The following is a 13,423-nucleotide window of genomic DNA, read 5'->3' on the forward strand; positions in this document are numbered from 1 at the left end:
ATTTGATATCCTAAAAGGTCCATCAAATCCAAATTTACCCCGAATGTTAACGTATGAAGCAAGAAAGGCATTAAAAATCATTGAAATATATATGGAAAATATGCATTTGGATAGAATTGATATGTTTGTCTTTATTATTTATTTTACTACCAACAAAAAATATTCCTACAGGAGTATTTTGGCAAGAAGGTCCATTATTATGGATACATTTATCTTATTCTCCTAACACTATTCTTACTAGGTATCCTGAGGCTGTAGGACAGTTAATACTCAAAGGAATAAAAGCAGCAAATGGAGTGTTTGGAATTTCTCCCAATAAAATTATTAGTCCATATCCTCTGAATCAAATTCATGAGTTAGCTAATGAGTTAAATACTTGGGTAATAATCATGTGCAAATCTAATGTTTCATTTGATAACCACTTACCATCTAATCCTTTATTGTCTTTTTGGTCATCACATCCTATAATTTTTCCAAAAATGACAAGAAAATCACCTATTGGGAATGCTCCAAATATATTCACTGATGGATCAAATAATGGTACAGCGGCAATAGTTACAACTGATCAAAATTTTACATTTTTAGTACCCAAACAATCAGCTCAAATGGTAGAGCTTAATGCAGTATTACAGGCTTTTGTGATGTTTAAAGATTCTGTATTTAATTTGTTTTCCGATAGTCAGTATATAGTTAATGCTATAATATCCCTTGAAGATGCTGGTAGGATTTCCCCTTCCTCTACTGTTTTCTCTTTGCTTTCCACTATACAAAGTCTAATTTGAGAAAGAAAAGATCCATTCTTTATAAAACATATAAGGGCACATACAGGATTGCCTGGAGCCCTTAGTTTGGGCAATGATTTAGCAGATAAAACTACACATGACATACATATTTTCTCTACACTAGAAGAAGCTACAAATTTTCATAAAAAGTTCCATGTCAATGCTAATACTTTACAAAAGCGTTTTAAAATAACTAAGGAACAAGCTAGAAAATAATAAAACAATGTCAAAATTGTGTGACCTTTTTACCACAAGTTAATCTTGGAGTCAATCCTAGAGGACAGATACCTAACCATATTTGGCAGATGGACGTCACAAACTTGCCAGAATTTGAAAAATTGAAATGTTTGCATGTTACAGTTGATACTTCTTCTAGATTTTTGATGGGCTCTCTTCATGCTGGAGAAAAAACTAAAGATGTTATAGCTCATTGCTTACAAAATTTTGCCACTGTGGGCGTTCCAAAACAGTTAAAAACAGATAATGCCCCTCGTTATACTTCAACCTCTTTTAAACAATTTTGCTCATCATTTGGCATTACTCATATAACAGGAATCCCATACAATCCACAGGGACAAGGCATAGTTGAAAGAGCTCATCAAACTATTAAAATGTACTTATTAAAGCAAAAAGAAGGAATTGGGAAGGGGTATATATTCCCCAAAGATAAACTTAAAATAACCCTTTTTACTCTAAACTTTTTAAATTTGGATTCATCAGGGCTTAGTGCTGTGGAAAGGCATATGTGTGCAAAAAATGTACATAAGCCCAAGGTACTTTGGAAGGATATTCTAACAGAACAATGGAAAGGTCCTGACCCAGTAATTGTCTGGAGTCGGGGGTCTGTTTGTGTGTTTCCACAGGGAGAACAGCAGCCGATTTGGATTCCAGAGAGATTAACTAAGGTCCTGACCCAGTGATTGCCTGGAGTCGAGGGTCTGTTTATGTGTTTCCACAGGGAGAACAGCAGCTGATTTGGATTCCAGACAGATTAACTAAAGCAATTTCTACAGACCAAAAAGAGGATGTGATATCCAGAACTGCAGTTTGGTTATTCTTACATCTGCGACAGAAGCAGAATGCTTTTTTCAATATCTATTTTATTATTTCCCTTACCCATATTTTGTTTATTTTTTTTTTGAGCTCATACAGACCTAGGTTAATGTTTTGCTGATCAGTTCTATTTTTTGACTATAGAGTTTTTAAACATTGCAATGGAGATTCCACCTGTAAAATGTTATAAGGCCTTTACTATTATGTTATGTGTCGTATGTATTATGTGTGCACACTTGTGTTTTGTGTTTGAATGTACGTATGTCCATATGTCATATATGATGAGTGCTCATGAAAAAATGGATCCAAATATTTTTTTTTATTCACGTGATTTAAATGGTTTAATTTAAATTGGGTAAACAGGTGTTGAAGATTGTTTTAATATGTGAACACAAAAGGAGGTTATACAGATCTGTTTGTTTACTTTCACCTTTCCTTTTCATTATATTTAATAATTCTCTTAATGATAATGTAAATTGTTAAGAAAATTGTTTTCTTTTAATGCCTTCTGAAATGTTACATAATTTTTTCTTTAGCCGTTATTGCCAAAATTTCTATCTTCATCCCAGTGCCGGTGAAGACAATGTAAATTGTTAAGAAAATTGTTTTCTCTTAGTGCCTTCTGGAATGTTACATAATTTTTTCTTTAGCCACTATTGCCAGAATTCCTATCTTCATCCCAGTGCATGAAGACAAAGACAAAACCAATCTACAGCTTCTGCAATAGCCATCACTGAACTGCTTGCAGAACTTGCCTGGACTATGTATCACTTATATGCATTGTGAACTCACTTGTATGCATTGTGAACTATCTGTTGGTGCAGCGACTTCTGGTAGTGTTGGGGTATTTATGCTGATGGTGTCATTGGTGGTACAATTTTTCCAAAAGGAGCCGTCAGCTGGCTTGGTGTATCTTCCTCCCTTCTGTTTGTCATGATCGTTCAGCTAAAATTTGGGGGCCAACAGAGCTGAGGCAAAGAACCTCACCCTCCCGCTGGTACGAAGACCTCTACACAGGTGTGGCTGTATACTGGACTGGTAGTCAACAACGGGTAAGATCCAATACTATGGTACCAACCTAAGACAGGAGGCTGACGCCTTGAGGTCAGCTCATGCGATAACGGGTAAGCACCATATGTACTACTGGACAACCTAAGGCAGGCACGGTCCCTAAGCCACATGCTTGTTCTTTAAACAGAGAGGGGGAGATGTTGATATCCACAGCCGAAGGGACCCCAGCAAACATTCAGACTGCCAGCTGATGATTGGCTCACAGTGGCCCCAGCAACATCTAGCTGATTGGCTCCTCTGTGGTGATGCTCATTGGGCTGTTTCCCTGCCCTTTCAGACCATGGAGCTGCTCATTGGGGGACTTTTTTGGCTCCGCCCATGTGACCCAGCCAATCGGCCTCAAGAGCAGGAGGATTGTGGGAGGAAGAGGCTGGGTTGGGGTGTGTGGCTTGTGGGAAGCCGGTGGTGGCAGTTGGGCTCTGAGGGTTTTTTCCTGAGGAGCTGTTTTGTTTATCTTGCGTGGTTCTAAAAATAAAGTTAGATTCCTTTGACAAGTGGCACCTGAATTTTGCCCAGCCAGACTGCGGCACACACACACACACACAGACACAAACACACTCTCTCCAGATTTTTCAAAATATGAAATATATGTATCTTATTTACACTCCCTAAATTCATTTATGTTCAAGTATGTGGATTTATAATCAACTTTTCACAAGATTTTTCTCAGAAATATTTATCCACCTGAAATACATATTTGTTTCCTAGTACTGAAAACTAACTTCAGTGAATGCTACATACAAATCCTGTTGATAGCCACAGCCAAAGAGTCCCCAGTAAGGACCACATGTACTATTGGACAACCAAAGGCAGGCATGATTCCTAAGCCACATGCTTGTTGTTTAAACAGAGAGGGGAAGATGTTGAGAGCCACAGCCAAAGGGGCCCCAGCAAACTTCCAGCTACCAGCAAACTTCCAGCTGCTGGCTGATGATTGGCTCATAGCGGCCCCAGCAACATCTAGCTAATTGGCTCCTCTGCGGTGATGCTCATTGCAGATGCTCATTGAGCTGTTTCCCCGCCCTTTCAGACTGCCAGTGGATGATTGTCTCACAGAGGCCCCAGCAACATGTAGCTGATTGGCTCCTCTGTGGTGATGTTCAATGGGCTGTTTCCCTGCCCTTTCAGACAACGGAGCTGCTCATTAGAGGACTTTTTGGCTCCACCCATGTGATCCAGCCAATCGGCCTCAAGAGGAGGAGGCTTGTGGTTGAGGGAGAGGCTTGTGGGAAGACTGTGGTGGCAGTTGGGCTCTGAGGGTTTTTCCTGAGAAGCTGTTTTGTTTGGCGTGTATGCTACTAAAAATAAAGATCGTTTCACTTGACAATTGGCTCCTGAATTGTGCCCAGCCAGACTGATGATAATCATGTGAAACGTTGATTTAAAATCCACATACATAAACTTGAATGAATTTAGGGAGTGTATAATAAGACACATTTATTTCATATTTTGGAAAATCTGGAGAGTATATATATATATATATATATATATATATATGTATATATATATATATATATATACATATATATATATATATATATATATATACACACACACACAACAATAAAATGTAGCAATATATATGCCAATCGAAATTTATCATGAAATATATATCATCCACATATCTAAAAATATTCATTTTACTGAACATGGATTTATGTATAATGTTGTTAACTAGGAAGCTCACCCATAGGTTGAATTTTCAGTTCCATCAGTTTTTAGGGGGAGTTATCTATTCTCATAATTTGTATATTCCAAAATCAGTGAGCTCACAAGAATGTACGTGTGTTACCAGGTAGGAGTCTATATATGCATAAAAATATACATGTTCTAAAGAGGCTACAGAGAAAAGGAGACAGGAATTTACATATGTGTTAACTTTGAAAACTCATGGAGAAATATTACAATGAAAAGTTGACTAGATTTATAACACATAACCTTGATAAAGGGGAAGGAAAATCCAAGTATACACCATGCCTCTTACAAAAGGCCTGTATTTCTATTCTGTTAGGTTTCTTTTTCTCCATCATTTTAGGATAAGTAGTCAGTGTCTAGTAGGGTATGGGTTAGTGTCAGGGATTCAGTATTTCAAATGGATAATAGGATAATGAATCCAATGTGTATGCAAATATGTGCTACACGATAATCTTCCCACTCTCATCCAGAACAATGCCTTGACATTACCTTTGCCCCAAGTGAGACACAATTAGAGGAGAAGAGTTAGAAAATCTGTGAATACATATCTGGAATGGAAAATTCACAGGAGTTCTCAACCTGGGAGCTGGTAGAGGAGTTTCCAAAAGTAAGTGACTGGGTAAACACTCCACAACCATGGAGCTCTGCTGGAAAAAAGACTTCTGGAGAAACTGCCTCTGAGGTGTGGTACTTGAAATATATGTTGTTGTCAGGAGCTTTGTCTTCATTTCCAGTAAAACCATCAAAGCTGGGTCTGCATCTATGTGACCTGGAGAACATGGTTTCTTATTTTCCATTGAACCAGAGGAAGCAGTGCTGATTTCTCTCTTTGTAGGTAAACAGAGGCCACTGGTCCTAAGTGTCTAACCATGTGGACTGTGAAGCCATTTAGTCATCCTCCAATTTTCGTGGTGTTTCTTGGTGCTGCACTGAAAGTTTGGTATTTGCTTCACGAAATACAAGGATTTCAACTGGGACACAGTGTTGGAGGGAGTTCTGTGACATGTGGTGGGTCTGAGTCTGCAGGAGAATGCACCAACCCAGCTTCTATCCCACATAGCTTTCCCCCTTGACCATAGCAACCTGATTCTGAACATTGCCCTGAAACCTCTCCATATAACAAGATGCCTTTGAATATAAGGTTCTGCTGGGTGCACCATGTCAGCTAAAAGCCATTTGAAGTCAATGGCAGATCCACATGGCACCACCATAAATATTTTATCACACACCTGCACACCACAGCTCTGGGTCAACTACTCCGCAGTCTCCATCTAACCGGCATCTCTGTTCTACACCATTTTCATTATACCCAATCAATCAAGGCACTGTCTGATACTCTAATGATCAGCAACAGGACATCAAAAGTTCTCCATTGCCACCTCTTCATGCAAATTTCAAAAATTTCATGGTATTTATCTAGCCATTTTACAAGGATGAAGTTGGAGGCATTGTGGGTTTCAATTCTTTCAGGAAACATTAAATGTGAGGAAGCTCATTTCAATGAAAGTTCTGGAGAACTCTCACAGGCAAGACTTCCCAAAGAGTGGCCAAATAGTCACATGAAGCCAGGCCAATTGAGGTCTACAATGTGAGGTCCATGTGTGTTTTGACTCTCAACTATGTCTGGCAAGTATTTCAAAATAATATCATATGATATTCTGTCTGAGATTTCCAGTGCTCTGTGGAAAGCCACCCCGGGCCTAGATCTCAGATTCAAAGGGCGACTCTCATGGGTGGCCGCCTAAAATCCCAACACAAATCATGGCAATACTTCTCTGAGGTCAGTTCCAGAACTCAGTCTCTAAGGGGAATCACACCAGAGTTCAAGCCCTGGTGGACCCAGTCATCTCTTCCAACTGCCACACAAATGACCACAATAAAAACCAAAACATTCCCAAATGGCCCTCATCTTCTTCCATATGGACACTCATCATAACCTCTGGCTTGACTTTTCCTTGAGGGGCACAGCCCAAGACAGTGTCCAAAATAATCTCCCTTTCCTCTCATTTGCCTAAAGTCAGGGTGGCCTGGACACCCATTCTTTGAACCAGGAGTGTTCAAATAGCCCTGACTTTAATACTGCTCTGCTTCTCCAATTTGAGGCCTACTGTCTGTGGAGTATAGATTCTTGATGTGAATTGCAGTCATGAAAAAACCCAATAACCCATTGGCTACCCTCTGCAGGGTTTTGAAGTACTCATTTGACTGAAAAAATCCTTTTTCTCATTTTATGGAGGTCAGGAACCTTACAGAGGAAGGTGAGAGACTTCATCCTCAATGACTGCTTTTTGGGCCATTTTGGTTTTGATGTGCCTTCTGGAATGTTACATTATTTTTTTAGTTTTAGTGCCTTCTGGAATGTTACATATTTTTTTTTAATTAGCCATTATTGCCCGAATTCCTATCTTCATCCCAGTGCAGGTGAAATCAAAGATAATACCAATCTACAGCTTCTTCAATAGCCATCCCTGAACTGCTTGCAGAACTTGCCTGGACACATTATGAACTCACCTCTGTGCATTGTGAACTTTCTGTTGGTGCAGCGACTTGTGGTAGTGTTGGGGTATATTTGCTGATGATGTCATCGGTGGTACAATTTTTCCAAAAGGAGCCGTCAATTGGGTTGGTGTATCTTACTCCCTTCTGCGTGTCATGATCGTCCAGCTAAAATTTGGGGGCCAACAGAGGTGAGGCAAAGAACCTCACCCACCCCCACTGGTACAAAGATCTCTCCACAGGTGTGGCTCTATACTGTCAGTGACGGGTAAGATCCAATTGCAATGGTACCAACCTAACAGGTAAAGGCCATATGTACTATTGGACAACCTAGGCAGGCACGGTCCCTAAGCCACATGCGTGTTGTTTAAACAGAGAGGGGGAGATGTTGAGAGCCACAGCCGAAGGGGCCCCAGCAAAATTCCTGGTGTGAGCAAACTTCCAGCTGCCAGCTGATGATTGGCTCACAGAGGCCCCAGCAACATCTAGCTGATTGGCTCCTCTGCGGTGATGCTCATTGGAGATGCTCATTGGGCTGTTTTCCTGCCCTTTCAGACCACAAAACTGCTCATTGGGGGACTTTTTTTTGACTCCGCCCACATGACCCAGCCAATCGGCCTCAAGAGCAGGAAGATTGTGGGAGGTGGAGAGAGGCTCGTGTGGGAGGGAGAGATTTTGGGAAGCCAGTGGTGGCAGTTGGGGCTCTGAAGGTTTTTCCTGAGAGGCTGTTTTGTTTGGCATGTGGTTCTAAAAATAAAGGTAGTTTCTTTTGACAAGTGGCTCCTGACTGTGCCCAGCAAGACTGCGGCATTATCCTAATATTTCTACAGTAACTGACCCAGTTTAACATCAATGCAAGTAGATTCCTGTGGGAGAGGACCTGATGTGTATTTTGACGTTCATTTTTATGTAACAGTGGTACATTACTATTTCTTCATTTTACGCACATCATAGGATATATATTTGATCCACAAGTTCACAAATTTATAGGCATTTGTTTCACTTTCAATCACTTCCTGCTTCAAAACACATGTATTCCTCCAGGTTTCTTGAGTGGTCTTTTCATGAGACTTCTTTCCAAACACATTATTTTCGATTTCCATTATCACATTTGAAGCAAAACTCACACATTCTTCATGAAAAATCATAATGCTGATATAACCTTTAGATGTATAACTGGTTGGAATGAAGGACTGTATATCAATATAAGATTTTCTGTATATTTTCAGATATCAATTCAATCCATTATTTAAAGTTAGAACCAGTTATATTATTTATTTACAGGATGGTCTATTCATGTATTATCTCTAAAATTATAGACACAGGGTACACCATTTTTACCTCCATTAATAATTAATACGTCTTCAAAATATTGCTCCCAGAAATGGTGGAAGAAATACTTATGTCACCTGATCTACATATACATTTTACCACAGTAATATTTTGCACACAGAAAGAAGAGGTCAAACTTATGTTTGTACCAAAGCCTAAATGGAAAGTGAGCATGGATTACGGAAAACATCCATGTCCATGTTGCCTAATGCTCTCAAAAGTTCATCCTATTGGTGACTACATGTTTGTTTCTTCCTAAGATTATATATTCAAACTCAAGCCTGTTGAAAATGTCTAATCCTATGACTCACTTTATACTTTGCCTGATATCCTAATGTTTCTATTGATATCTGCATTCCTACATATTTTCCCCAGTTCATCATTGTGACAGACTCTCCACATGTGCTGACATTTACATTCACTCTCTATTCGAAAGCCTATTGCTAAAGATCTTTTCATCCAAATCCCATACTCACTCTTCTTTCTAAACCTACCGACTATCTTACTAATCCTACCAATTCTCCTTTTTGACTGGATGTTCTCTTCAACATTCAATCAACCAAGGTACAAGGAATTATGCCATTGTATATCGATTTATCTGAGACATCTGTGAAGAATATAATTCAAAGCTAAGTATCCCAGCCAAGGATACAATGCCATTCTGGGCTTCAAATATTACCTAGATGTCTGTTTTTATACTTATATTTCACTTATATTCTTATAAATATCGCACGTTCCCAATACCATAATTCATCCCGCAGAATGATTCCTAACCCAAATGGAACATGTTATTAACCCTAACCATACACAGTTCCCTCAATCTAACTTTACTGAAGAGCAGGGACAGAATTGGTCTTTCAATAGAGAAATTAGGGGATCTTCCACTTGCTGAGAACCTCAAAGGTCATTAAAGAAATGATCCCTGGAGTAGATGTAGGCAGCTATGAATGACCTCAGAGAGCAAAAGTCATCTTCCATGGCAAACAACCTGGTTAGCATGAAGGGATGTGTCTGAATCAACATTTCTTTTCTTAATGTATAGAAGATGGACCAAACCAGGCCTATCTGGAGAGCTTTTTTTTGGTGCCTATGGTTGATATACCATGCTAACTTGTGAAAGTTTCACTGGAAGTAGGGGCAGCCTCCAATTCATTGGACTCTTAGAAGCAACTGTTAGGACAAAATGGTTGCCAAGGCAGTAACCTCATTCAGTTCCTGAAGGAAGTGACCTACCTCACTTCCTTGGAGAAGGAATTCTCTGAACTTGGGATCCATGAAGACAGGCACCCAGAGCCAGTCCCAGTCCCAGTCCCGGTGGGCACACTTGTTCGGTTTTTCCAAGGACAGGGTCAGTCTTTCTTGGTACCTACTGATATGAAGATGGCCAAATGCCAGGAGAACTCTGAAGAGGAACATTTTCTGAGAAAGCAGGTAGTGGCTCACCGCTGGCTCCTGACAACTTCACAGAGTTGGCCAAGGAGACCAGATCTGAGACAGGACAGGACATTTCGGGGGAACATTGTATGGCCCACCAGTCAGAGGACACTCTGGATAGTCACAGACCTACTTGGGGGAAGGAGGTACCTTTGTGGGAGTGGTTGTGGTTTTGTGGTTTTGTCACACGTTCTGAGAATAGGAAGGAAATGTGGTTTGTTTGGTTTGGATTCGACTGTTTCCAGTAAGTCGTTTGACAAGGTGAGTGTTTCTATGTCTGTGTATCCCACTGTGTCTGTGGTTGTAGACATTAGAAAAGAGAATGCATCAATGGATGTGTCCTGTCTAGTAGAAAGCTTCCCAGCATTCATTCTGCCCAATTGATGATTGGACAGCGGCTTGCTTTCTGGATGGGCAAAACGTAGTATCTTCCTAAAATCCGGTTTTCTTCCTGAATTCTGGCCACTCTCCAGAATAGGTTCTTGGTTTTGTTTCCAAGATATATACCACCTCCAAGCTCTGTGACATGGCCATGTACTGGATAGCTGAAGTGAATGGGGAGCATCTCAGAAAACTCAGATATCAGTGTGACCAGGAAAGTCTCAGTGGAGAAACCCTGCTTTGGGTCTTTTGCTTACCTGTTCTTCTGTTGCCCTAAGTGTCAGGAAGGTCTTTTCCTCAGGCCACCCCTTTGTGAAGCCTGAAGAAAACAGTTTTCAAATGGAAATAAATGGGCATCACCTGTGGCTCTTTGCTTAATTGCTTTGTAAAAGGATGTGTCTGAATTAGCCTCTTGGTTCTGTGTGAGGTTGTGGCTTAGATTCTCTGCACCTAATGCATCTAAAGATAGATTCCATGTGTGCATTCAAAACAGAAATGGCAAAAAGATCAGTCATTTTCAATGAGTCTCTTGCCTTCCTCTATTAGATTTCTGACCCCAATCAAGTAAGAATAGGGATCCTTTAGGTCAAATGAGTTCTTTGAAGCCCTGCAGAAGTGCTTGGGTTTTCTGATGAGTCCAAATCACATAAAGAATCTATACCTGACAGTCAGTAGGCCTCAAATTGGAAAAGCAGAATAGTATTAACGCCAGCCCTATTTGATCAGTCCTGGTTCACAGGAAGGGTGTCTAGGCCACCCTGACTTTCGGCAAATGAGGGGCAAGGGAGCTTATTTTGGACACTGTCTTAGGCAGCGACCCTCATGGAAACTGTCAGCCAGAGGTTATGATGAGTGTCTGTATAGAAGAAGATGAGGGCCATGTGCAAGTGTTTTTGTTTTAATTGTGGTCATTTGTGTGGTGGTTGGAAGAGATGACTGCATCCACCTGGGTTTCAACTCTTGTGGGATTCTCCTTGGAGACTGAGTTCTGGAACTGAAATCAGAGAAGTATTGCCATGAATTGTGTTGGGATTGTCGGAGGCCACGCATGAGAGTCACCCTTGGAAACTGAGATCTAGGCCCAGGGTGGCTTTCCACAGACCACTGGGAATCTAAGCGAGGATATCACTTGATTATATTCTGAAAGACTTGGCAGCTATAGTTGAGAGTCAAAACACACATGGACCTCACATTGTAGACCTCAATGTGGCTTGCTTCATGTGACCTTGGGCCACTTTTTGGGAAGAATTGCCTGTGAGAGTTCTCTAGAGATCCATTGAAATGAGCTTCCTCAACATTTAACGGTTCCTGAATGAATTGATACCCACAGTACCTCCAACTTCATCCTTGAAAAATGGCTAGATAAATACCATGAAATTTTTCAAATTCCCATGACCAGCTGGCACTGGAGAACCACTTGATGTCCTGTTGCTGATTAAGAGTATACAAGACAGTGCCTGGTTTGACTGAGTTTCATGAAAATGGTGTAGAACAGAGATGCCAGTAATTTGGAGCCTGCTGAGTAGTGGGCCTAGAGCAGAGGAGTGTAGGTGTGTGAAAAAACATCTGTGGTGGGGCCACGAGGATCTGTCATTGGCTTAGAAATGGTTTGTGACTGACATGGTGCAGCTAGCAGACCTTTGTATGTAAAGGCATCTTGTTATATGGAGAGGTTTCAGGGCAATGTTCAGAATCAGTTTGCTATGGTCAAGGGGCCAACTATGTAGGATAGAAGCCTGGTTGGTACATTTTCCTGCAGACCCTGACCAACAGCACGTGACAGAACTCCCTGCAGCACTGTGTCCCAGTTAAACTCTTTTATTTCGTAAAGTAAATACCAAACTCCCAGTGAAACATCAAATAACATGACGAAATGTGAAGGATGATCAAATGGCTTCACAGTCCACACGGGGAGACATTTAGCCCCCAGTAGCCCCAGTTTGCCTACAAAGTGAGAATTCAGCACTGCTGCCTCGTGTTCATAGGAAAATAAGAAACCATGTTCTCCAGGTCACATTGATACAGACTCAGCTTTGATGGTCTCACTACAAAGGAAGGTAAAGCTCCTGACAACAACATATATTTCAAGTGCCCAACCTCAGAGGCATTTTCTCAAGAAGTCTTAAGGCCGACAGAGCTCCATGTTTGTCGTATTTACCCTGTCCCTTACTTTTGGAAACTCCTCTACCACCTTCAAGGTTGTGAACTCCTGAGCATTTTCCATTCCAGATATTTATTATGAACTCAAACATCAACAAGTGCTGGCGAGGATGTGGAGAAAAGGGTACACTTGTACATTGCTGGTGGGACTTCAAATTGGTGAAGACAATTTAGAAATCAGTATGGATATTTCTTGTAAATCTGGGAATGGAACCACCATTTGACCCAGGTATTCCCCTTCTCAGTCTCTTTCCTAAAGACCTAAAAATAACATGCTACAGAAACACTGCTACATTGATGTTCATAGCAGCACAATTCGCAATGGCAAGACTGTGGAACCAACATAGATTCCCTTCTATAGATGAATGGATAAAAAATGTGGCATTTATACACAAGGGAGTATTACTCTGCATTAAAAATGACAAAATCATATAATTTGCAGGGAAATTGATGGCATTAGAGAAGATTATGCTAAGTGAAGCTACCCAAACCCTAAAACCAAATGCCAAATGTCTTCTTTGATATAAAGAGAGTAACTAAGAACAGAGTAGGGATGAATAGAATGAGAAGAAAATTAACATTAAACAGGGATGAGAGGAGGGAGGAAAAGGGAGAGAGAAGGGAAATTGCATGGAAATAGAAGGAGACCCTCAGGGTTATACAAAATTACATACAAGAGAAGGTGGGGGAAAGGAAAAAAATAATACAAGCGGGAGAAATGAATTACAGTAGAGGGGTAGAGAGAGAAGAGGGGAGGGGAGGTAAGGGGAGGGGGATAGTAGAGGTTAGGAAAGACATCAGAATACAACAGACACTAGTATGGCAATATGTAAATCAATGGATGTGTAACTGATGTGATTCTGCAATCTGTATATGGGGTAAAAATGGGAGTTCATAACCCACTTAAATCAAAGTGTGAAATATGATATATCAGGAACTATGTAATGTTTTGAACAAGCTTAAATAAAAATTTTTAAAAAAGAAAACTAACTTTGGTGAATGGTGCAGAGAAATCCTAA

The sequence above is a fragment of the Callospermophilus lateralis genome, chromosome 12, assembly GCF_048772815.1.
Source record: "Callospermophilus lateralis isolate mCalLat2 chromosome 12, mCalLat2.hap1, whole genome shotgun sequence".
Taxonomy (NCBI): domain Eukaryota; kingdom Metazoa; phylum Chordata; class Mammalia; order Rodentia; family Sciuridae; genus Callospermophilus; species Callospermophilus lateralis.